The sequence below is a fragment of the Symsagittifera roscoffensis genome, chromosome 1 (genome assembly GCF_963678635.1).
Source record: "Symsagittifera roscoffensis chromosome 1, txSymRosc1.1, whole genome shotgun sequence".
In the NCBI taxonomy this organism is placed as follows: Eukaryota; Metazoa; Xenacoelomorpha; order Acoela; family Convolutidae; genus Symsagittifera; species Symsagittifera roscoffensis.
In genome coordinates this window covers 45,373,476-45,399,350 of record NC_087062.1, presented here as the reverse complement: position 1 = coordinate 45,399,350, position 25,875 = coordinate 45,373,476, and the positions used below count along the sequence as shown (strand labels likewise).

General features: G+C 34.4%; 1 long non-coding RNA gene across 1 annotated transcript; it reads left to right on the top strand.

The window, feature by feature from the left end:
* The first annotated feature begins 340 nt into the window (after positions 1–340).
* Positions 341–25,875, top strand: LOC134856773 (uncharacterized). Its single transcript, XR_010164845.1, has 2 exons — positions 341–857; positions 25,057–25,875. It is a non-coding gene; the product is annotated as an uncharacterized LOC134856773 (long non-coding RNA).

The following is a 25,875-nucleotide window of genomic DNA, read 5'->3' as shown; positions in this document are numbered from 1 at the left end:
CTAGAATATTTCTCAAGTTTTTGCTTCGGCTCTTTTCCATTCCCCCCCCCCCCTTTCAAAATACCGAGTTTTAAATTTGTTTTACGTGTTATTACGGCTAAATGCGTGATGTTACGCTGTAAAGTATGAAGAACAAATCTGTTCAGAATTGTCGATTTCATCACCACGCCAAATTTGATTGCATTGTGACAACGTTAAATAGACTTTTCAAAATTGAATTTGAAAGGGGGGGGGACTGGAAAAGGGCCCATGAATCGAACTAAACCCGTGTAATTTCGGAATCGTGTCGACCAATATTGACTCGCAGCTCATGTTGTTATTTGCTGAGATATAACAACGATTGTTTCAATTGTTAATTTATTTGCGCTTCAAACTTTCAAGCTTTCGCATCAATACATTCAATTCTTAAATATAGGAAAACAGTAAACCTATGATACCAACTATTGTTAGCAAGAACAACAGATGTCTGACTCATATTGAATTTTCAATATAGTTGCTTATTTTCCACGTCACTTTGTGGAACAGTTCACGTGCTGATATCCAAGGCTAGCAGACTCTGACTCACTTATCTCGGAGAAAAACGGCGGGAATTGACATTTTTGATCTGAAAAACAGACTGTTTAATTTTAAATTTACCGGAAGTTGTTGAAAGAATCGTGATATTATTTCAAATTAGTTTCATCAACTTCTCACCAGAATGAGTTTATCTTATTTTTCTTGGAAATCGGGTTTGTCGTTGGTTTTGATCACATGTTTGTTGGTGTGTTCCTCTGTGGCTGAAAAGAAGAAAGCGACCAAGGAGGCAAAAAAGCAGCCCAGTGAAGACAGAAGTCACTTCAAGGAGTGCAAAACTAACTGTGAGTTTGCGTACGCACTTTCAGATTCCGACCTCACCATCCTAATTGCGTTGATATCTCCAAAAAAACTTAATTTTGATCCTTTTTTGATGAAAATTCTTCGTTCATTGATGGTAATATTTACTGCAGATATTTGATATCGGCTTTTTCTAAGACAAAATAAACTGATGCTTAAAACCAAAACATTACGCGGCCAGACAGCGCATTCTGTGCATTGTAAGCAGACTCCCCAAAATCAGATTTGTCGTATATTCTGAAAAACTGCTACTTGTCTTTGATATTCTTTGCTGTTTTGGATTCAGCAAACAAATACCCTAAAGGTTTATTGCTCAAATTGGCTCCAAAAATAGGCGAGTTTGCGGAACCCGCATTTGTATTTGCGAAGCCAGAACAGTTTGTGGAATCTACAAACAAATAATAGGACATGTACATGGTTAAATTGAGCTGTTGCGGAATCCGCAATAGCAAGCGAAATCCAAAAACTGTAACTGGAATCCGCGTATTTTGTTTGCGTATTCAATTTACGTATATAATTATATGTAGTCACGTTTTAAAAGATATCTTTATTTTACTAGGTGGTCACCAGCAAGTTTCTCAATTACTTTTTCATTAAATCTCAAATTTATAACTTCATTAAGGTTCAATCTGATTGTTTGCGTAGTAGATGAGAAACGGCTATATAATGCATCAAGAAATTTTGGCTGGAGTGCTTTTCGGTTTTTCATTCTTGGATGAAGTTTTTTTCGGTTTTTGCTTCTTGGCTGAAGTGGTTTTCGCTTTTTTTGTCATTCTTGGCTGAAATGTTTTTCGGTTTTTCATTCTTGGCTGAAGTGTTTTTCGGTTTTTCATTCTCGGTTGAAGTGTTTTTCGGTTTTTGCTTCTTGGCTGAAGTGTTTTTCGCTTTTTTTTTCATTCTTGGCTGAAACGTTTTTCGGTTTTTCATTCTTGGCTGTAGTGTTTTTCGGTTTTTGAAAATTTGGCTGAACTGTTTTTTGGTTTTTAATTCTTGGCTAAAGTGTTTTTCGGTTGTTAAATCCTGGCTGAAGTGTTTTTCGCTTTTTTTCATTCTTGGTTGAAATGTTTTTCGGTTTTTCATTCTTGGCTGAAGTGTTTTTCGGTTTTTGATTTTTGACTGAAGTGTTTTCGGTTTTTCATTCTTGGCTGAAGTGTTTTTTGGTTTTTAAATTTTGGCTGAAATGTTTTTTTTTTCGGTTTTTCATTCTCGGCTGAAATTTTTTTTCGGTTTTTAATTCTTGGCTAAAGTGTTTTTCGGTTTTTGATTTTTGACTGAAAGGTTTTTGGTTTTTCATTCTTGGCTGAAGTGTTTTTCGGTTTTTGATTTTTGACTGAAGTGTTTTCGGTTTTTCATTCTTGGCTGAAGTGTTTTTTGGTTTTTAAATTTTGGCTGAAATGTTTTTTTTTTCGGTTTTTCATTCTTGGTTGAAATGTTTTTCGGTTTTTCATTCTTGGCTGAAGTGTTTTTCGGTTTTTGATTTTTGACTGAAATGTTTTTGGTTTTTCATTCTTGGCTGAAGTGTTTTTCGGTTTTTAAATTTTGGCTGAAATGTTTTTTTTTCGGTTTTTCATTCTCGGCTGATATTTTTTTTCGGTTTTTCATTCTTGGCTGAAACGTTTTTCAATTTTTCATTCTTGGTTGAAATGTTTTTTGGTGTTTCATACTTGGCTGAAGTGTTTTTCGGTTTTTGCTTCTTGGCTGAAGTGTTTTTCGCTTTTGGCTCTTTTCCAGTTTCCCCTCTTTCAAATTCAATACTGAAAAGTCTATTTAACATTGTCGTAATGCAATGAAATTTGGCGTGGTTAACAAATTGACAATTCTGAACAGATTTGTTCTTCATACTTTACAGCGTAACATCACGCATTTAGCCGTAATAACACGTAAAACAAACAGAAAAATCGGTATTTTGAAAGGGGGGGAACTGGAAAAGAGCCTCGCTTTTTTTTTCATTCTTGGCTGAAATGTTTTTTGGTTTTTCATTCTTGGCTGAAGTGTTTTTCGGTTTTTGAAATTTTGGCTGAAGTGTTTTTCGGTTTTTCATTCTCGGTTGAAGTGTTTTTCGGTTTTTGATTCTTGAATGAAGAGTTTTTTTTTGGTTTTTCATTCTTGGCTAAATTGTTTTTCGGTTTTTAATTCTTGAGTAGTTTAGGTTGGGGCAGTTCAAGGGGGGGCCTGGCGACCCCCATGTATTAAGATAGGCTATAGACTATCCGGTCGCCAACCTATGTATTAAGATAGGGAATAGATTTCCTATGTATTAAGATAGGGAATAGGTTTCCCAATGTATTAAGATACGAGGTTTCAGATGGTAAGTTTCAGAAAAATTTTTGGCGCCCGAATTTTTTGAGCTCGATTTTGCCGATACTTGCGTTTCTTAGCTAACTTCTACGATTTGTGATATGTAAGGACTATCATGTCTTACAAAAATTCGGTATGGTAAGTTTCAGAAGGTAAGTTTCAGAAAATTTTTTGAAAATTTTTAAAGTTGTACTTGCAAATACATTTTTATCTTGAAAAAACAATTTTTTATTAAAAATTGAAAATTTTTTTTTGGATGGTAAGTTTCAGGTGGTAAGTTTCGACAAAAATTGAGTTTCGATTTAGAGTATGGGATCATAAACTAATATATCACGGAAAATTTTTTTTCTCGAAAGAATCTTAAATTCTTATTTCATGTTATTTATTTTCCCTCAGGTTATCTGGGGAAAATTGTCAAGAGGGGATTATCTTTGACAGGTTAGTTATTCCGCTCCACGGAATATCAGGGGAATCTTGACAGCTCCTCACGGTTGATTACTTTTATATCCTACTTAATCTTTTTTCCGCAGGTTATCTGGGGAACGGATGACAGGTTCATTACACTTGTTAATTTTATGACTTATTTTATCTTTTTTCACATAATTATCTAACTTATTTTTACCTCAATTGGTTTATTTATTCTGTCATTTTTTTTTGCTACGATTCATTTCAGTTCTCTTTTATCACTTTGTCTTTCATCTTTAAAAAATTCTTTGAAATTTCCAAATTTTCCAAAAAAATTATTTGAAATTTCCAAATTTTCCAAAAAATTATCATCCAACATTATCAATTGCTCAGCCACGGTACAAATTTACACTGAGAAGAACATAATATCATTTTTTTTTGGTTCTGATTTTTTTGTGTAATAATTTTTCCATCTTTCTCAGAGTAAACTTTTAAGAAAATTATACAATTTACTAGAAATTGGTTACAATTTTCGTAAATTTATCTACTCTATCGTTAGTTCTTTCAATTGGGCGACTACAACATCCAAATTCCATCATCATTCTCCGTATTTCATCAAAGAGTTAGTTGCTAAGATGCTTTTCGTAAAAAAATTTAAGGAATTTAAAAAGTTAAATTACATAAATAATCAAACAATTCACTACATCGTATAGTAAAATTACTACAAAATTACACTAACAAATAAAAAATTCACTTCTACATAAAATTATTGATAAAATTCAAAACATACACATCATGAACATTATTGGAAGAACTGGAAGAACTTGAAAAGGAGAAATGCTGAATAAATTGCGTAAAAACCACACAAATTATCAGTTTTTTGTAGCTTTCGAGGAACCATTCGTCGAAGCTTTTTTGTCAAAAAAGGGTAAGTTGATCTCTTTCTTCCCAAAGAATCAGCAAAGTAGTAGCTTTTATTCATTCGAGCAATCATAATCCAGTGTTCTCCTCTATCATTGCTTCGGGCTGAGTTAATAATTGCAAAAGAGTATTTTGTTAGTTGAGGTACTGTATCAGAAGGGTATGATCCCATGTACTTGAACCTGAGCTCTGGAATTCTTTCAATAATTTGCAAAAGTGAAATGTTATCCATCTTTGCAATTGTAGGCTGATTTACAGCTAAAAATGAAATTGATAGTTTGATAGTGTACTTTAGGTTAAAAAAAAGGAAGAATAATGACTTACACACATTTAGGAATTGAATCAACAAAGTCCCATACACAAGCCTTATATAGTGGGCAAAGTTTATTGAATACTGTTTTACAGTCTAGGTTGAAGAAGTGTCTCGGATTTTCAACTAAACAGCATTCCTTCTCTATTTTTTCTGGAGCTTTAGGTCTGAAGAAAAACAATATAGATAGTACAGAGATAGTAACAAAGAAAAGTCCAAAACAAGTTACAATATTTTTATAGGAACCTGAAAACTCAAAAAGATTAAACATTTTTAGCGACTGTTCCGAATTTCTCAATTTGATAATTTGATAGTCTTTCTCCCAAGACTATCACTTCCGTTACTTGCTCCAAGGGAAATTGGAAAAACATTTCTAATCTCAAGCTTTCTCCACTAAGTTCTGGATAATGCAAGTGCTCAGCGGCATCTTGTAGTGAAGTCAAGTCGAAAACTAGAATATAGTGATTTTGAAAATCTTCCATAGGAAGAGCTGGAAAATCTTCGTTAAACTGCATTGCTTTCATTGTTGTAACATAGGGTCGACAAGGAGAAGTTGTATTTAATGAAATAATTGCTCTTCCACCCCGAATAATTCTAAGCTCTCTCAAATGAAATTGTTGATAATTGGAAGGATTTTCATAAAAAGATCCCGCAACAGCCAAATTTGTATTCATTGCAACAACTATCCTTCTGATTGGGGCATTATTGAAAACATTTTCCTGAATAAACTGGTTTTGACGAGATGGAATGATAAAGGTTCTTGCTATAGTTTCCATGTAATTGTAATGAGCAGGTTCCCTTTCCAGATTCCATTGCAAATATTGATGATTAGGTTCAGCTACTAAAATTCTTCTTGTAAACAGTGAACAATCAACTATTTTCAGACTGACATTTGGATTATCAGATAACATGTAAAAATTAGGTCTAGCTCGAATAAGTTTAATTCGAACTTTGGTATTTGGTACAAAACAGTTTTTTGCAAGTAAACAAATCAATGGCGAGTCTCTCATAGAGTGAAAAAGTTATCCCTGTTCCCAAGGAATTTGCTCTATCAGTGAATGGATTCATATCAAATGCATCAGGATTTTCTTCCAAACTGTATCCATGACAAGCAAGAATTCCTTTATTACTCACTGCTGACGAGTTGAATTCGTTCGATATCTGTGCCTTATGAGGATATAACCCATTTGCATTGTAAACCATTGTATTGTTAAAATAAACTTCACAGTTGGAGAATAGAGAATGTAGTAGATTGTTTACATAAGTTAAGTAAGTTTGTGGTTCCTCATCTGAATCTTCCTCCGATTTTGCTTTATGTTCTGCTTTTTCTTTTTTGAAAGCATCAAACAATCTTCCTTTGAATAGTTGAAGCTTTAAGCTAAGATGGGTATCACGCATATCCAAGTAGAGATTACGATCCGTTTCAAATTCAAACTCAATACTGCTTTCATCCAGAGAAGTACTGGGGAATACTTCTTGTGTGTAAGATGACATAATTGTTTCCAAAACTGGGACTTTATCAAAAATCTCCAAAGAACAATTTGTAAACGCTCCGTACCGAAAATGACTACTTTGATTTACACTCATTTTATCTTGTCAAAAATGTCTTTGCGAGAGCGACTGATTTTTGAACTACTCTTTTGGGAAATGGTTCTTCTTGTTCTACGCTTGGATTTCTTTTTTCCACCTCCCAGTTGCTTTTGAACTGTTTTTTTTCCAACATCTTTTGCAAACTTTTTGAGTTTTTTTCGTCCACTGACAACTTCTCCAATCTCTGGAGCGGCAATTTCATATAAATCTGCTCCGATTCTTTTTGCAGCTGGGACTATATATTATTTAATGAAGGGAATTGCAGTTCTCCCAAGAGTTTGTGCAAGAGCACCAAAACCTCTTCCACGCTGCCTTGCATGTCCACGAAAAATAGGAAAATTAGCTGAACTTTGAGCAACCATTTCGTATGAAGTATAAATCAAACATGATTATCCGAAATCTTGCGAAACAAGAGGACAACTCGTGTAATTCCTACGGACACAAAAGGAATTTTTTCACCTGTAGTATCCCTTAGTTCTATTTTTATGCTGTGGAAAGAGTTTTTTAATAATTTTTTAATTTGTAGATTTGTGAAGGATTGATAGTTCATGTACTGTCCTGTAGATATTATGTCTCCATTTTTTACTTTGGAAATGAAAGGAATACAACGCAGTAATGGAGTTTTTGTATCGCCTACTATATTATATTCTATAATATCACTATAAATCATTAAGGTATGTATTCTTATAATATCGTAAGAATACTGAGGATAATGTGGTCCTTTTCCTTTCATTATAACACCTGTCTGATTTTGTTCTAAATCACAACCAAAAATGTGACTCAAATCAGCACTTTGAATTATAAACACTGATTGATCCTCAGGTAAATGAATGGCAACTTTTTGTGTAATCTTATCTACTGATACATAAATTCCGTTATATTCATATTTTTGTGCGCCTATACGTTTTCGAACTTTGTTTTCGAACTTTGTCAAAACTTTTTAAAAGTTCCCCCATATTCTGTTCCTTTATCAACCCAAAGTTTTTCAGGAGTGTTTTTTCGAGAAATCATTTTTCTAAAAGCTTGTAAAGTGTCTTTGGCATACTTTGTTTTCATTGTTTGAACTCTGACAAATCTCGAAAAAATATCTAAAAATAAAGCAACTAATAAATACTTGACTCCATTGTTTTGACTAGCTAATTTGTCTACAAAAGCCAATTCCATACACCAGATTTCATTGATATATTTAGAAAACGCTTGAAGTCTTCGGAAAGAACTGATTGGTGGACCAAATTTTGTATACGATGTCTTGGTTTGTAAAAACTTTTCTACTTCCTTTTTTGATAAACCACTCGCTTTACTCAAGTTTTGAATAGAACCGTACGCAGCTCTGCCCCTAGAATACAATCTGTTTAGTCTTACCTTTTCAAATTTTGAAAAGGATCCAAGTTCCTCTATCTTTTGCTTTGGCATTCTTGTTAATAACAAAATTGGGAGGAATATGTGTTGCTTCCAAAATTGTAAAGTAAATATCTGGAAAATTGGTATTTTTTCGCTTTAGTGCACACACAAAAACTACAATAGATTCTTTTGTATCTCGATTATCCAATATAATATTGTCTGACTGGCTGATTTTAATTCTAGGAGAATTCAAAATTAAATCAATAATATTCTTATTGTTGCTCGTTTTCAACCTCGCATTTACAGCACTGTAAATAGAATCAAAATTTTTTGGTACAATCTCCTCTTTTTCTTGCCTTTGTTCCAATTTTTGTTTTCTTGGAAGTGTACTTTGTGATTGATAAACTGAGTACGGAATTAAAACAAGCTGTTCCATACTATGTCAATCGTTTAATGACAAAAGTTGTGATGATAGATATCAATTGTAACCCTTTAGTTGAACTTAAAATAATTCTTCTTTTGTGTAGAGGAGCTCTTTTTTGTGTTAGTTCTGAAATTTCTTTTCGATATTTTACTACGTCTTCTTTCCGAAGATCTCGAAGCTCTCCTCTAAATAGGTTTACTAAACACTCGCTCAGAAACTGAATGAAATCTTTTGGGCAATTGAGAATGAATTGTTTTCGAAGCCTTAGGGAAAATTTTTGAAATATTGGGAGAATAGAGACGTATTGTGTACTCATCGTACAAAAACTTTGTCTCTATTCCAGCTGGTAAGTAAAATTTTGTTGGAACTGAGCCACTATTAGTGCAATACCTGTGAATCAACTGTTTTTGGGGTTAAATCAATAAGTAAATGACCATAAGGAACGGATGTTGCATCTTGATACCACTCTTTCAATTGAGATCCTAGGACTAGTTGTTGACTTAATGTATTGATTTGTAAAACATCCCTCGGCGACTTGAACAAGACTATGTGTGTATTTTGCAACTCTACATCTCGTCCTAATTTGCTTTGATGAAATAAATTTTGTTTGATGTATATTGTATTCAGACCCCTGTGTCTCCCCGCAGTAGCAATTTTTACAAATTGTTTGGAGTTTGAAATTTCTTCACAAGAATCATCAAATATAAGCAAATACTTAGTTCCATTATTGGGGAGATTTTCAATCAAGTCAAAATCTACTCCTTGGATAAATTTAAGGTTTTTTCTTAGCATTTGACTATAAAGAGGTTGCTAATGTTGATAAAAATAAAAAGTTTTGTCGAATGCTGGTTGAAAAGTACCAATTTTCAACCAATCAAAAATAAGATGCGATTTTCTAGATCCACTTGGTCCAACTAGGGAAATAAAAATTCGTTCTTTGGTAGATAATATTTTATTCATAGCTTTGGAGAAGGTAGAATATAACCGACTGTACTTGATAAAATAGCTACCCAAACTGTTGTTTCTTCACATGTTGAGGATAACATAATTCGAACGATTGCACATACTAGCATCAAAACTATAACAAAAAATTGGCACAAAAAAACTAAAAGAGATCTATTACATGTACGTCCAAACAATTTCCATGATTTTCGTTCATGATTTTCTTCATCAAAAACAAAATTTCCTAAATTTACGGGTTTGTCACATTGATCGACCATCTTAACTCTAAAAAGAAAAAGTTGACAATGAAATTTAATTAAAGTTTGAAAATGGTAGTACATTAAGAATAATATAATTTACAATTTGTTAAAAAAACATCGAGTCCATGTTCCGTATGCAAATGCTTTTCTTTCTGCACAGTGAAGATTTTTTGCAAGACGAAATGGGTAGTTGCTACACCTCCAATCATATTCTTCATCTTTGAATATCAAAAACTGAACTTTAGGGCAAGCGTAGTCATCCAAATTAATAATCTTTGTTTCCAAAAATTCTGATAGAATCTTTCATTTTTCATAACCTTTTGCAAAAAATTCCGTGTCTGTGGCTTCTAGATTTTTCAAAATTTTTTCAAGTTCAGTATATTTTTCGTAACCACTGCTCCAATTGATTCCATGAAGATGCTGTGTACACCAAAAAGATTGGGATGTTGGTTTGAATTTTTTGGGAGGAAGAAAGGAATATCCTTCTGTTTGTCCATCCTTATAAACTCCTAATTCTTTCACTATTGCTTTCGATACATTCAATATCCAAAACAACTAGACTCATTCTATTCTGTTAACTGATTTTTCTGGAGTTTTTGTTAAAAATGATTAACAATCAAACAAAGCATATACTGATGAAGCAAATATTTTAACATATAAACAAAAAAATAATCCAGTCACGTGACCAAGAAAGCATGAACTGGGGAGACTAGGTGCAACATAACAATACCCAGGACCTTTTTTGTAGTAGATTTCACAGATCCAGCAGAGTCGTCTAGAATTGCATGTAGTCTAAAAATTTTGGAGTTTGCAAAAAAGTAATCCATACAGGAGTTTCCGTATCCAATTAGTCCGCCAAAAGGAAATTTTTGGTCCATTTCTTTTAAATTTATGTCCGGGTCCAAAACAATACAGGTACAAAGAAATAAATTTTTTCTTTTTGTACTTGATGAGAAATCTTGCCTAATAATCTCAAAAACTCTTTGAATTTCATTCAATTTCTGTACGTTCATTTTCTACAGTGCATTCGTCAATAATGATACGAGATTTTTTGAAGATCTCTACATAACCTAGTAATGAAGGAAGCATATCAAGTAATTTATCATATTCTTCTTTTTGTAGTTGTAAAGATTGATTATTTTTCCATTGATTTCCATTTCTACGATATTCTACAAGATCTATTTTTTTGGTATCAGATCGGTATTCTATGTGAATTTTTCTTCTACCATTATGCAGAGTCCACTCAAAGTGAGATATTTGTGAGTCTACGTCCAAATTCTGCAAGTTTGGTAAATTTTGAGATTCTTTAATTGTTAGTGAAATTTGTTGGGACTTTTCTTCTAGAACAATATGAAAAAGTCCCAATTTATTGTGAAGTTTTAAGGTAAATTTCTCGAAAAACCAATATTCCAACTCATACTGTTCAACACCAATACTAACTGAAAAATGATTTTGAGGATAAATAGTTAAATTACAAGACAAAAAACATGAACAACACAAATTATTGTACATTACAGTTCTCAGCAAACATAAAGTCTCCCAAAATTTGGGACAGTTCTTTGAATTCGTTCAAAGTATAGTTGACCTAGGCAACTTGTTTCATTGCTTCATTCTCTTTTGCGGTGAATAGTCGAATCTGAATGTAGGGAGGTTTGTTAATATTGTACTTCTTGATCGTGACACAAACTTGTCTTCTATTGTATGTTGCTATGGCATACACTTTGTTGCAGTTGGCAAGCTCCTGATCCATAGTTGACTCTTTGTCAGAAGTGAGTTCCAATATAGGAACGAGTCCAAGGTATTCAGCATCGTGAATAACAGTATTTCTAATTGCTGAGATTGCTTCTCCTTCTTTTTCACCAAGATAGACTTGCAGTCTTTTTTCGAGTTGTCCCAACTCATTTTTCTTGAATAGTTGAAAGCAGGGTTCAAAATAAACTTTCCCTTTGTAGGATTTTTGGGACCAAGCAAATCTCCCAATTCTTGTTTGATTTTTTGAGAATTCAATGTAATTGGGACTTGTGTCTTTTCTTGAGTACATTTTTGAAGAACAGACTGATCAGATGAAGAGAAATGAGAGAAATGAATTTGAGATTAAACGAAATTGAAAGTAAACAATATGAATCATTCACTGAACCATAAAAGGAAATAGATCTATGATTGGAATTTTTGAGGGAAATTTCCAAATATGGAATTGTGTAGGTGTTAGTGTTCCTATATAAATCCACAATTTTCAGCAAAAATCATTGTTCCAGATGGCTGCAGCTATGTGTCAAGCTCTTCCCAGCTTTTATTCAGAGTATTGTCAAAAATCGCTATTTATTTCCGTTTCCAGTGATTTTTACGAAAAATATATAGTAACCAATAATTTTTGTGTCTCTACCCACAATTCTTACTGTTCTTTGGAAAATTGTAAGTTCCACATACTTCTGATTGGTTCATCTTTCGATCAAATTTTACAACGATTGGGTAATTTTCATTTCACCTACCAAATTATCGATTGTCTTTACACTCTGTACAAATACAGATTTTATTCGAATGTTATTTCATCAACTGGCGAAGTTTTCAATCAACTTGACCGCGCTGTTCATCACAATTTGAAATGGAAAGGAGCAGAAAAAAAGCCAAGTGTTGCAAAGAAAAGACTGTTACTCAAAAAATTCAAACGTCACTATTTATGTTCTAACCAGAAACTAGCTTCCACACAAACTATTGGTTCAGCTTTTATAGAAAGAGTTCGTAAAGTACAAAACTCAAAATATGAACATGATTTGTTAAAAATAATTGACTGTTTTATTGATGGTTAAGGATTTGTAAATAGTGATCATGTCAATTTTTCAATAAAAAACTTCTGATTTTCCATCTATTTTCTCTCATATGTTTACAAAGTTACCATTAATTACCGAAAAAAATCACCGTGGTCAAAAACCTTTGCACAAAAAATTTTCAAACATCTGAGAAAGATGTAATATTTGTTTTGATTTTCAAAAAGTTGCAAAAAAACATTTCAATTTTCTTAACAAGTTTTAAAAAATGTTTCAATTTTTTGACATAATGCGAAAATTGTTTCACTTTTTTCGACAAAATGCGAAAACTGTTTTACTTTTTCGATAAAATGCGAAAAGTGATTCAATTTTTTCGACAAAATGCGAAAAGCGTTTTACTTTTTTCGATAAAATGCGAAAAGTGTTTCAATTTTTTCAACAAAATGCGAAAAGTTTTTTACTTTTTTCAATAAAATGCGAAAAGTGTTTCAATTTTTTCAACAAAATGCGAAAAGTGTCTTACTTTTTTCGATAAAATGCGAAAAGTGTTTCAATTTTTTCGACAAAATGCGAAAAGTGTTTCACTTTTTTTCGACAAAATGCGAAAAGTGTTTCAATTTTTTTTACAAAAGGCTAAAAGTGTGTACAAGATGCAATATCGATTAGGTAACTTTTTACTTGTGTACAAATTTTTAGTGTTTTTCCGAATTTTTGTGCAAAAATTAATCAAATTTTTTAACATGTGTGCAAGTTCGGAGCACTTAACTAAGTTCTAATTGTTTTTCAATGTTTTACCTTGAACCTCTCATCTATTCTCATAATTAAAATGAAATTGAAAAAATTAATTACAGAAAACGAAGTCCAAACCAAACAACCTTTATTTACAAAAACATTTAATCAAAGAGCTGTCGAGCAGCAGAAGAGTTCTGGAGGTTCTCTATAGAACTCAGAGCTGGACGAGGTTCCATTGCTGGTGGTTGTTGTGGAACTGGAGGCGTCATTGTTTCTGAGAATCCCTCATCTTCATCTATTGTGATGGGGTTTTCGACTGATCCTTCCTCCTCCCAAGGAAAAAGGAAGTTGTGGACTGGTTGAGCCACAAATCTTGAGTCCGGAATCTCGGGATAGTTCATTCCCACATGATCAGAAACTTCCCCCATCATTTGCATTGTTCCAAGTTGGTTCTCTGTGATGGGAACTTGCATCATATGATGTTCGTTGAAATCCCTTCGCATCACTTCCACCATGTGCCAGACTTGGATTGGGATGTCCATTCGTGCCAGAAAAACTCCAGAGACTGTTTCTCGCACTTGAATTTGTACTAGATCAGGCGAAAATTCTACAGAGTACATGAGGTTGCTGTTTTGCACTGAGAAGATCAATTTGAGCAATAAATTGAGTACAAGAGTAAAAATAAGAAAGAGTTGAGAGAGGGATAGTTGACGGAAGATAAGTTGAAATTAAGGTATTTAGAGCTGAGAGAGGAGGTAGTTGACGGTAGTTAAGTTGAAAATAAAATGATTTTTAGTTAGGAGTTAGGGGTACCTTCAACTCGACTGTGTGGGTTTAACCAATCAGAATTGATTTTCTTTATTTGGATTGTAGTCGTGTCCAATCAGATTTCAGCTTCCTTTTATGGGATTCTTGGATAAAAGTCGTATCCAATCGGAAACAAAGCTCCATTTTGGATTTTGTCGTTTCCAATCACAAAAACGTTCATTTTTGTTCTAGTTGTCGTATCCAATCAGAAGACGCTTTTAAGGACTTAAATCTTCCAAATAAGTAAAAATATACACAAAAGCAATTGCAAAATTAACTGACCAAAAGTTGTTTGCGGTAAAAATAACAAATATTGCTGATATAAGTAACAAAAGAAAGAAAATTAATAAAAGTAACATCTCTGCAACTTTTTTCATCAAGTTAATTGAATTTTTTGTATGTAATCAATGAGAAATTGTTGATTTTTAAGTAGATAGTCAAGTTCTTTAATTTTTATGTAAATTTGGGAGGATAACTCAAAGTTGACAAATTTTTCAAAGCAGACTTCTGGAAATCTGATTCCAAACCGAATCAAGCAGGATTTTGAACTTGAAAATCTTTAAAGAAATGAAGGAATAAAGAACTTTGCTGAGGTGTTTTTACAAATTTGGGTTTTGGATAGGGGATAAAAAGAGTTTTTGATAGATTATCGTACGACTTTTTGATCAATTTCAAATTCTCGAGAATAAACAAAATTTCTTTCCTTGTGAGGTGTAACTCAGCCGTAAGTTTGAAACTTTGATACGCAATATGTGAATCAAAAGTAAACTCTTTGATTGAGTAAGTTTCTCTGAAGATACCTTTACTTAGTCGGATAACTCTGTTTTGTACAATAAAGACGTCCAAAAAATTATGAAAAAAGGAAGAGTCAACATCTATTTCATCAATAAGAAAATCAATTGGACTTTTTTCTTTTTTCCTATAAAGTAACTCGAGGAAGCTCAAATGATTTTTATTAAATTTTTTGGAACATTTTAAATCTCCCATTTCGATATGTACCAAGTTCTAATCCCTTTATATTGAGACTTAAAATTCTCCCATTTTTAGATGCCATCGCTGAATAGATATGAGAAAAGGAAATGCGAGGATTGTGGTAAAGAGTACAGGAGGGATCATGACTCTCGACATACGAAAAATTGCGTGCGAGGAGTTATTTCTTGTTCCGAATGTAGGTATTTCACTTACAATCAACAGGAAATGAATTTCCATACGAGCAAGAAGCACGTAAAGTCAAACCCAAAGTCAACAAAGTGTGTATCGTGTGAGAAAGAATTTCCAAGCTATTATTCACTTCAACAGCATCGCAAGAAGGATCACGGAATGAAAGCTAGAAAAACGAGTGATTCTGTTGCTGATTTGAATAAAATCTTGGAAAACGAGGAGGATAGTGATCAGCTACGAGATGAGTTGAATGCCTGTCAACACTTCTTGACAGATACTGAGATGGAAAATGGACGCCACAAAGTATTCAATTTTCAACTTTCAAAACTAGATCCTAATCTAGTTAATGAAAAACTGGATCAAGTCTTTGAAAAACTTGATTGTGCAGCAAAAATCAACATTGCCTTAGGATTTGTGTTACGTAATATCGTTATTTCTACGCTCATGAAAATAACACACTCTTTGATAAATCTATACTACTTTGTACTAAAGCAGACTTGACAACTATACAGAACAAGGTTAATAAGCAAGATATCATTGAAATTTGTACACAAGAGAGACAAAATACGAAATGGCGATTCAAGCTGATCACTAATGTGACCATTTTTGCAGCCTTACTGAAAAACGTACCTATGGGATGTCCAGATTCTGTGAATCCCGAACCACTTCTGAGGAATAAGCATGTTAATTGTTTGGTTTCGGATCGAGACACAAAACAACCATACAATGACAATTTGTGTTTGTTTCGAGCGCTTGCAGTTCATTTACATGGAACAACTGGTCTTGAAGCATCCACTTCCAAGATCTTTAACGATTTTCTGGAGAAATCGGGTTGTGATCCGAAACAGTTTCGTGGAGTTTCGATGGATAATCTAGCAGTAGTTGAAGATGTAGTAGAGAAAAACATCTTTATCTACGATATAAACATTGAAGATGGAGACTTCGTGGGAGAATTAGCTCGGAGAAGTATCGGTAAATATGAGAACACAGTGAAACTTCTACGATACAACAACCACATTATTTACGTCAATAACATCGACAACTTCTTCAAATGCTTCCGATGCCCAACTTGCGATACATTTTTCCACAAAGCAGACCACTTCAACAAGCATCTCCTACGATGCAAAGATCGAATCAAAAACATCTACCCCAAAAATGTTTATACTCTACGAGAGACGTTATTTGAAAAACTGGATGGGTTCAATATTGAGTACACAAAAGAACGAACCTAATTCAAAAATGTCGCTATTTTTGACTTTGAATCAATTTGCGTGCCATCCGAAGAACTAAAACCAACCGAAACAATAACTTGGATCGGGAAGCATGAACCCATATCAGTGTTAATTTCATCCAATTTGCTTGACGAACCCATTTTTTTGTGTGACAAAGATCCACAATCCCTCATTACTGACTTTGTGGCAAATTTGGAGTTGTTAGCGGAAAAAAAATGAAACCGAAATGCGATCAAAGTTTCTGGAAATTGAAAATAACATCAAAAAGCGATTACACACAATTTTCAGCATACTTAATGAACGAGTTAGTTTCAACAAGATTGAAGCAAGAGAGTACGAAGATGAATGTATCGAGAATGAGGAAGAAACAGACGCATCCACTCACTTTCTCAGGATTCAAAAAAATCAATTGATTGATTTGATGCAACATCTAGAGCTCTACCAGTATTTGGATTCAACAGCGGTCAGTATGATATAAACCTCATTAAATCATACCTCATTCCCTACCTTATCAAGGAAAAAGAAATTGAACCATCAGTTATCAAGAAAGCAAACGACTTTGTTTCCTTCAAATTTGGAGATGTTCAGCTTCTGGACATTATGAAGTTTTTGGGTGGAGCTACTACCTTAGACTCTTTTCTAAAAGCTTACAAAGCCAGTGAGCTGAAAGGATACTTTCCATACGAGTGGTTTGATACTCCGAACAAGCTTGATGAACAACAACTACCCTCGTATGATGACTTCTACAGCAAACTGAAGGAAGAATAGTAACCCTCTCGATAAAGAGTTTGATTATTATCAAAAACTTCTTAACACTGGGATAACTGAAGAGCAAGCCTTGAAAAAACTCGGTCTCAAAACCAAACCAACTACGGGATTGGAAAACTACAACTACCTTAAATCTATCTGGGAACAGGAAAAGATGACAATATTTCGCGACTTTCTACGGTGGTATAACAACAAAGATGTAGTTCCTACCCTTGATGCTATGCAGAAATTGATTGAATTTTATCATGACAAAGGGATAGATATGTTAAAGCTCGGCTGCACACTACCGAATCTAGCCAACATCTGTCTACACAAATCAACCGACTATAAGTTTTACCCATTCTTTTCGAGTGATAGTGACTTGCTTGAAAAAATACGGGAAGATATGACCGGTGGTCCCTCAATTGTTTTCACAAGGAAAGCAGTAGCAAATGAAACCTTTATTCGAAAATCAAAAAATTTGTGTAAATCAATCGTTGGGATTGATGCTAGTCAACTCTATCCTTATTCTATGTGTCAGGATATGCCCACAGGTTTGTATACGAGATGGGACTACGATGAAGAAACACAAAAATTCAACGCAAGGCAAAATCCAGTTCGAACATTTGAAAATATGGTCATGTCATACTTTCAAGCAACCAGAACTGAATGTAAAATTGAGAGTTACTACACTACAGGAAAACAGAAAAAAATTGATTGCTTTAGTGTTGATGGTTATTGCAACCATTGTAAGACTGTCTTTGAATCAATGGGTTGTTATTTCCATTTTTGTCCTTGTCAAGAAGCTAGACCGAGCCTAACTGATGATGACATCAAACGAGGAACCAAGAAAAGAGAAATGGATATCTTCGAAAAGACTACATTCGAGAAAAAGGATACTCTATTGAAGAAATGTGGGAGTTTGCTGGTGGGATCAATTTAAAAACAATGTAGACGTGAAAAATCACGTTAGAACTCACTTTCCCTTCAAAAGACCTCTTTCTACAAATTCACTAGTGCAAAACATTAGAAATGAAAAAATGTTCGGCTATGTGCAATGCGATCTGAGTGTTCCAGATGAGCTTAAAGCAAAATTTTCCAATTTCCCACCTATTTTCAAAAATATTGATGTTTCCAGAAACGATATTGGTGAATATATGAAGACATATGCGGAAGAAAACGATTTGTTAAAACAATCGCAAAGAATGTTGATATCGAGCTTCAAATTGACCAACGGAACACTGATCACACCACTTTTCAATTTTTATTTGGATCTAGGACTACAATGTACAAAAATTCATCGTTTTGTACAATACACACCGCATAAAGTATTCAACAGTTTCAATTTCATCCAATTTGCTTGACGAACCCATTTTTTGTGTGACAAAGATCCACAATCCCTCATTATTGACTTTGTGGCAAATTTGGAGTTGTTAGCCGAAAAAAATAAAACCGAAATGCGATCAAAGTTTCTGGAAATTGAAAATAACATCAAAAAGCGATTACACACAATTTTCAGCATACTTAATGAACGAGTTAGTTTCAACAAGATTGAAGCAAGAGAGTACGAAGATGAATGTATCGAGAATGAGGAAGAAACAGACGCATCCACTCACTTTCTCAGGATTCAAAAAAATCAATTGATTGATTTGATGCAACATCTAGAGAGATACACCAATACTCTACCAGTATTTGGATTCAACAGTGGTCGGTATCATATAGACCTCATTAAATTATACCTCATTCCCTACCTTATCAAGGAAAAAGAAATTGAACCATCAGTTATCAAGAAAGCAAACGACTTTGTTTCCTTCAATTTTGGAGATGTTCAGCTTCTGGACATTATGAAGTTTTTGGGTGGAGCTACTACCTCAGACTCTTTTCTAAAAGCTTACAAAGCCAGTGAGCTGAAAGGATACTTTCCATACGAGTGGTTTGATACTCCGAACAAGCTTGATGAACAACAACTACCCTCGTATGATGACTTCTACAGCAAACTGAAGGAAGAATAGTAACCCTCTCGATAAAGAGTTTGATTATTATCAAAAACTTCTTAACACTGGGATAACTGAAGAGCAAGCCTTGAAAAAACTCGGTCTCAAAACCAAACCAACTACGGGATTGGAAAACTACAACTACCTTAAATCTATCTGGGAACAGGAAAAGATGACAATATTTCGCGACTTTCTACGGTGGTATAACAACAAAGATGTTGTTCCTACCCTTGATGCTATGCAGAAATTGATTGAATTTTATCATGACAAAGGGATAGATATGTTAAAGCTCGGCTGCACACTACCGAATCTAGCCAACATCTGTCTACACAAATCAACCGACTATAAGTTTTACCCATTCTTTTCGAGTGATAGTGACTTGCTTGAAAAAATACGGGAAGATATGACCGGTGGTCCCTCAATTGTTTTCACAAGGAAAGCAGTAGCAAATGAAACCTTTATTCGAAAATCAAAAAATTTGTGTAAATCAATCGTTGGGATTGATGCTAGTCAACTCTATCCTTATTCTATGTGTCAGGATATGCCCACAGGTTTGTATACGAGATGGGACTACGATGAAGAAACACAAAAATTCAAGGCAAGGCAAAATCCAGTTCGAACATTTGAAAATATGGTCATGTCATACTTTCAAGCAACCAGAACTGAATGTAAAATTGAGAGTTACTACACTACAGGAAAACAGAAAAAAATTGATTGCTTTAGTGTTGATGGTTATTGCAACCATTGTAAGACTGTCTTTGAATCAATGGGTTGTTATTTCCATTTTTGTCCTTGTCAAGAAGCTAGACCGAGCCTAACTGATGATGACATCAAACGAGGAACCAAGAAAAGAGAAATGGATATCTTCGAAAAGACTACATTCGAGAAAAAGGATACTCTATAGAAGAAATGTGGGAGTTTGCTGGTGGGATCAATTTAAAAACAATGTAGACGTGAAAAATCACGTTAGAACTCACTTTCCCTTCAAAAGACCTCTTTCTACAAATTCACTAGTGCAAAACATTAGAAATGAAAAAATGTTCGGCTATGTGCAATGCGATCTGAGTGTTCCAGATGAGCTTAAAGCAAAATTTTCCAATTTCCCACCTATTTTCAAAAATATTGATGTTTCCAGAAACGATATTGGTGAATATATGAAGACATATGCGGAAGAAAACGATTTGTTAAAACAATCGCAAAGAATGTTGATATCGAGCTTCAAATTGACCAACGGAACACTGATCACACCACTTTTCAATTTTTATTTGGATCTAGGACTACAATGTACAAAAATTCATCGTTTTGTACAATACACACCGCATAAAGTATTCAACAGTTTCAATTTCATCCAATTTGCTTGACGAACCCATTTTTTTGTGTGACAAAGATCCACAATCCCTCATTATTGACTTTGTGGCAAATTTGGAGTTGTTAGCCGAAAAAAATAAAACCGAAATGCGATCAAAGTTTCTGGAAATTGAAAATAACATCAAAAAGCGATTACACACAATTTTCAGCATACTTAATGAACGAGTTAGTTTCAACAAGATTGAAGCAAGAGAGTACGAAGATGAATGTATCGAGAATGAGGAAGAAACAGACGCATCCACTCACTTTCTCAGGATTCAAAAAAATCAATTGATTGATTTGATGCAACATCTAGAGAGATACACCAATACTCTACCAGTATTTGGATTCAACAGTGGTCGGTATCATATAGACCTCATTAAATTATACCTCATTCCCTACCTTATCAAGGAAAAAGAAATTGAACCATCAGTTATCAAGAAAGCAAACGACTTTGTTTCCTTCAATTTTGGAGATGTTCAGCTTCTGGACATTATGAAGTTTTTGGGTGGAGCTACTACCTTAGACTCTTTTCTAAAAGCTTACAAAGCCAGTGAGCTGAAAGGATACTTTCCATACGAGTGGTTTGATACTCCGAACAAGCTTGATGAACAACAACTACCCTCGTATGATGACTTCTACAGCAAACTGAAGAATAGTAACCCTCTCGATAAAGAGTTTGATGATTATCAAAAACTTCTTAACACTGGGATAACTGAAGAGCAAGCCTTGAAAAAACTCGATCTCAAAACCAAACCAACTACGGGATTGGAAAACTACAACTACCTTAAATCTATCTGGGAACAGGAAAAGATGACAATATTTCGCGACTTTCTACGGTGGTATAACAACAAAGATGTTGTTCCTACCCTTGATGCTATGCAGAAAATGGTTGAATTTTATCATGACAAAGGGATAGATATGTTAAAGCTCGGCTGCACACTACCGAATCTAGCCAACATCTGTCTACATAAATCAACCGACTATAAGTTTTACCCATTCTTTTCGAGTGATAGTGACTTGCTTGAAAAAATACGGGAAGATACGACCGGTGGTCCCTCAATTGTTTTCACAAGGAAAGCAGTAGCAAATGAAACCTTTATTCGAAAATCAAAAAATTTGTGTAAATCAATCGTTGGGATTGATGCTAGTCAACTCTATCCTTATTCTATGTGTCCACAGGTTTGTATACGAGATGGGACTACGATGAAGAAACACAAAAATTCAAGGCAAGGCAAAATCGAGTTCGAACATTTGAAAATATGGTCATGTCATACTTTCAAGCAACCAGAACTGAATGTAAAATTGAGAGTTACTACACTACAGGAAAACAGAAAAAAATTGATTGCTTTAGTGTTGATGGTTATTGCAACCATTGTAAGACTGTCTTTGAAGCAATGGGTTGTTATTTCCATTTTTGTCCTCGTCAAGAAGCTAGACCGAGCCTAACTGATGATGACATCAAACGAGGAACATCAAACAATGTAGACGTGAAAAATCACGTTAGAACTCACTTTGCCTTCAAAAGATCTCTTTCTACAAATTCACTAGTGCAAATTATTAGAAATGAAAAAATGTTCGGCTATGTGCAATGCGATCTGAGTGTTCCAGATGAGCTTAAAGCAAAATTTTCCAATTTCCCAACTATTTTCAAAAATATTGATGTTTTCAGAAACGATATTGGTGAATATATGAAGACATATGCGGAAGAAAACGATTTGTTAAAACAATCGCAAAGAATGTTGATATCGAGCTTCAAATTGACCAACGGAACACTGATCACACCACTTTTCAATTTTTATTTGGATCTAGGACTACAATGTACAAAAATTCATCGTTTTGTACAATACACACCGCATAAAGTATTCAACAGTTTTGTTCAGTCTGTTGTTGATGCTAGGCGAGCCGGCGATGAACATCCATTATTTGGCGTAGTAGCCGAAACAATGAAACTTCTAGGAAACAGTTCCTACGGCTATCAAATAATGGACAGATCAAAACATACAATGACAAAATATCTTGGAGACGAAAAAACCCACAAAGCTATCAATAACCAATTCTTCATGAGACTTAATATCGTAGCGAAAGATTTGTATGAAGTGGAACTTGTTAAATCTACTATAGAGCATCGTGAACCAATTATAGTAGGATTTTTTATACTACAGTATGCCAAGTTGAGAATGTTGGAGTTGTATTATAACTTTTTCGATGAATTTTGCGACGTCAACAAATTCGAAGAACTCGAAATGGATACAGATTTCCTCAAATGGACTGAAAGGCGAAGCAAGGACTGTCGAGACGATTTCAGAGCAGATGCAAAAACAACTTTTTCCCCCGTACTTGCTGTTCTAAACATAAGAAACATGACAAGAGAGAACCAGGATTGTTCAAAGAGGAGTTCAGATGCACCGAAATGTTATGCCTGTGTAGTAAAACCTTTTGCTGTTACGATAGTAAAAGTCAAAAGTATAAGTTTAGCAGTAAAGGTCTGAACAAACATGCATTAGAAGACTCTGGAGATGGACCAATGGCAAAGTATCGACAAGTACTGGATGAGGCAGTGAATTTGAAGTCAACGAATAGAGGATTTAAAACGATTAACCATGCAGTTGCAACTTATGAACAAACTAAAACAGGACTGAGCTATTTTCACCCTAAACGGGAAGTTGAATGTGATGGAATACATACTAAACCTCTAAATTTGTAAGAGATTTGTAGATGCTGTGAACTAATACATTTTCTCTGTAATTAACCTTTTTTTAAAAAAACTCTTTCTAAACGCTACGTTTGGGTTCAGAGTATGTTGTTTTTTGATTAGGAAAACTTTTACAATCTGGAAAATTGGCTAAATCGATTTCCAAAAAACTCGGGTGCCAAATTTTTTTTGAAACTTACCATCTGAAACTTTACCATCTTACCATCTGAAATCTACCATCGTTATACATTAGGAATCCTATTCCCTAATGAGTTCCTAATTCCCTACAAAGAATGTCTTAGACATAGGAAAATCTTTACATGGGAAATTCGGGCGCCAAAAATTTTTCTGAAACTTACCATCTGAAACCTCGTATCTTAATACATTGGGAAACCTATTCCCTATCTTAATACATTGGAAATCTATTCCCTATCTTGATACATAGGTTGGCGACCGGATAGTCTATAGCCTATCTTAATACATGGGGGTCGCCAGCCCCCCCCCCTTGAACTGCCCCAACCTATACTACTCGAGCGTTTTTTTTTGGTTTTTCATTCTTGGCTAAATTGTTTTTCGGTTTTTAATTCTTGGCTAAAGTGTTTTTCGGTTGTTAAATCTGAGCTGAAGTGTTTTTCGCTTTTTTTCTTTCTTGGTTGAAATGTTTTTCGGTTTTTCATTCTTGGCTGAAGTGTTTTTCGGCTTTTGATTCTTGAATGAAGTGTTTTTTTTTCGGTTTTTAATTCTTGGCTTAAGTGTTTTTTGGTTGTTAAATCTTGGCTGAAGTGTTTTTCGCTTTTTTTACTTTAAGCTGAAATGTTTTTCGGTTTTTCATTCTTGACTGAAGTGTTTTTCGGTTTTTGATCTTTGACTCAAGTGTTTTCAATTTTTCATTCTTGGCTGAAGTGTTTTTCGGTTTTTAAATTTTGGCTGAAGTGTTTTTCGGTTTTTCATTCTTGGCTGAAACGTTTTTCAATTTTTCATTCTTGGTTGAAATGTTTTTTGGTGTTTCATACTTGGCTGAAGTGTTTTTCGGTTTTTCATTCTCGGCTGAAATTTTTTTTCGGTTTTTAATTCTTGGCTAAAGTGTTTTTCGGTTGTTAAATCTTGGCTGAAGTGTTTTTCGCTTTTTTTCATTCTTGGTTGAAATGTTTTTCGGTTTTTCATTCTTGGCTGAAGTGTTTTTCGGTTTTTAAATTTTGGCTGAAATGTTTTTTTTTCGGTTTTTCATTCTTGGCTGAAACGTTTTTCAATTTTTCATTCTTGGTTGAAATGTTTTTTGGTGTTTCATACTTGGCTGAAGTGTTTTTCGGTTTTTGCTTCTTGGCTTAAGTGTTTTTCGCTTTTGGCTCTTTTCCAGTTTCCCCTCTTTCAAATTCAATACTGAAAAGTCTATTTAACATTGTCGTAATGCAATGAAATTTGGCGTGGTTAACAAATCGACAATTCTGAACAGATTTGTTCTTCATACTTTACAGCGTAAAATCACGCATTTAGCCGTAATAACACGTAAAACAAACAGAAAAATCGGTATTTTGAAAGGGGGGAACTGGAAAAGAGCCTCGCTTTTTTTTTCATTCTTGGCTGAAATGTTTTTTGGTTTTTCATTCTTGGCTGAAGTGTTTTTCGGTTTTTGAAATTTTGGCTGAAGTGTTTTTCGGTTTTTCATTCTCGGTTGAAGTGTTTTTCGGTTTTTGATTCTTGAATGAAGAGTTTTTTTTTGGTTTTTCATTCTTGGCTAAATTGTTTTTCGGTTTTTAATTCTTGAGTAGTATAGGTTAGGGCAGTTCAAGGGGGGGGGGGGGAGGGGGGCCTGGCGACCCCCATGTATTAAGATAGGCTATAGACTATCCGGTCGCCAACCTATGTATTAAGATAGGGAATAGATTTCCTATGTATTAAGATAGGGAATAGGTTTCCCAATGTATTAAGATACGAGGTTTCAGATGGTAAGTTTCAGAAAAATTTTTGGCGCCCGAATTTTTTGAGCTCGATTTTGCCGATACTTGCGTTTCTTAGCTAACTTCTACGATTTGTGATATGTAAGGACTATCATTTCTTACAAAAATTCGGTATGGTAAGTTTCAGAAGGTAAGTTTCAGAAAAGAGTTAAATTAGCATGCATTTCGCGTCTGCAACTGTTTTTGGCTTTGTTTTTTATCACAAACTCGATCATTTATTTTTTTTATGATGAATAACAATCTGGTTTGTTCAGCTGATTGTCCATCGATAGCCGAATGTATGCGAGAGCAGATGTTCGAGGTGGATCCGAAGATGCGCTGCTTCCCCAAGAGGTGTGAGAGGAATCAAGATTGTCCCATTCCCATGATGTGCAAACTGGACAAGAATCAGTGCGACTTCGATCTTCCGGAAGATCTACTCAAAAAAATGGAGCTTTGATTATTCTTATTTAAAACTGTTTTTGGCTCTTTTCCAGTTTCCCATTTTCCTGGTAAAATTGTGTACTGAAGTTGTTTGAAAATGGTTCATACACGGCAACTTTTAGGTACAAAATGTGGTAAACATATGTGCGCTTGTTCAAACGCTTTCTGGCAGTTAAGAGCATCAAAAGACTGAACACAGTAGCGGATTTATGTGGGGTGGGCGGGGGTACGGGTATTGGCGGACGCTTTTTTTCACGGATTCGACCCCCTGCCCACCCAAAGGTCCCCCTTTGTACTATTTTGAGATATTCATTTCTGGCTGACTGACCTTAATTTTTGGCCAAAACAGGGTCTTTATAGTGGTTTGGGAGAAGCTCAGAAAATCGATTTGGTCAACCTAAAAAAAAGGTCGACAAAATTTTCAAAGATTTTTTTTAAAAACCGCCCCCCCCCCCGGTTCCTGGGTTCGCGCTTGACTGAACATGTAAATAGGTGGTTGTAAAATGTAAGATCTGTAGTCATAAGTGGGAAACTAGAAAAACCAATTGTTTCTGTAAATATATATGGATAGGGCTGACATAAGTTTAATAAGATTCAATTCTCATGTTCTAATGAGGCTCTCCTGTGTTAATTAAATTTTTGCCATTTCA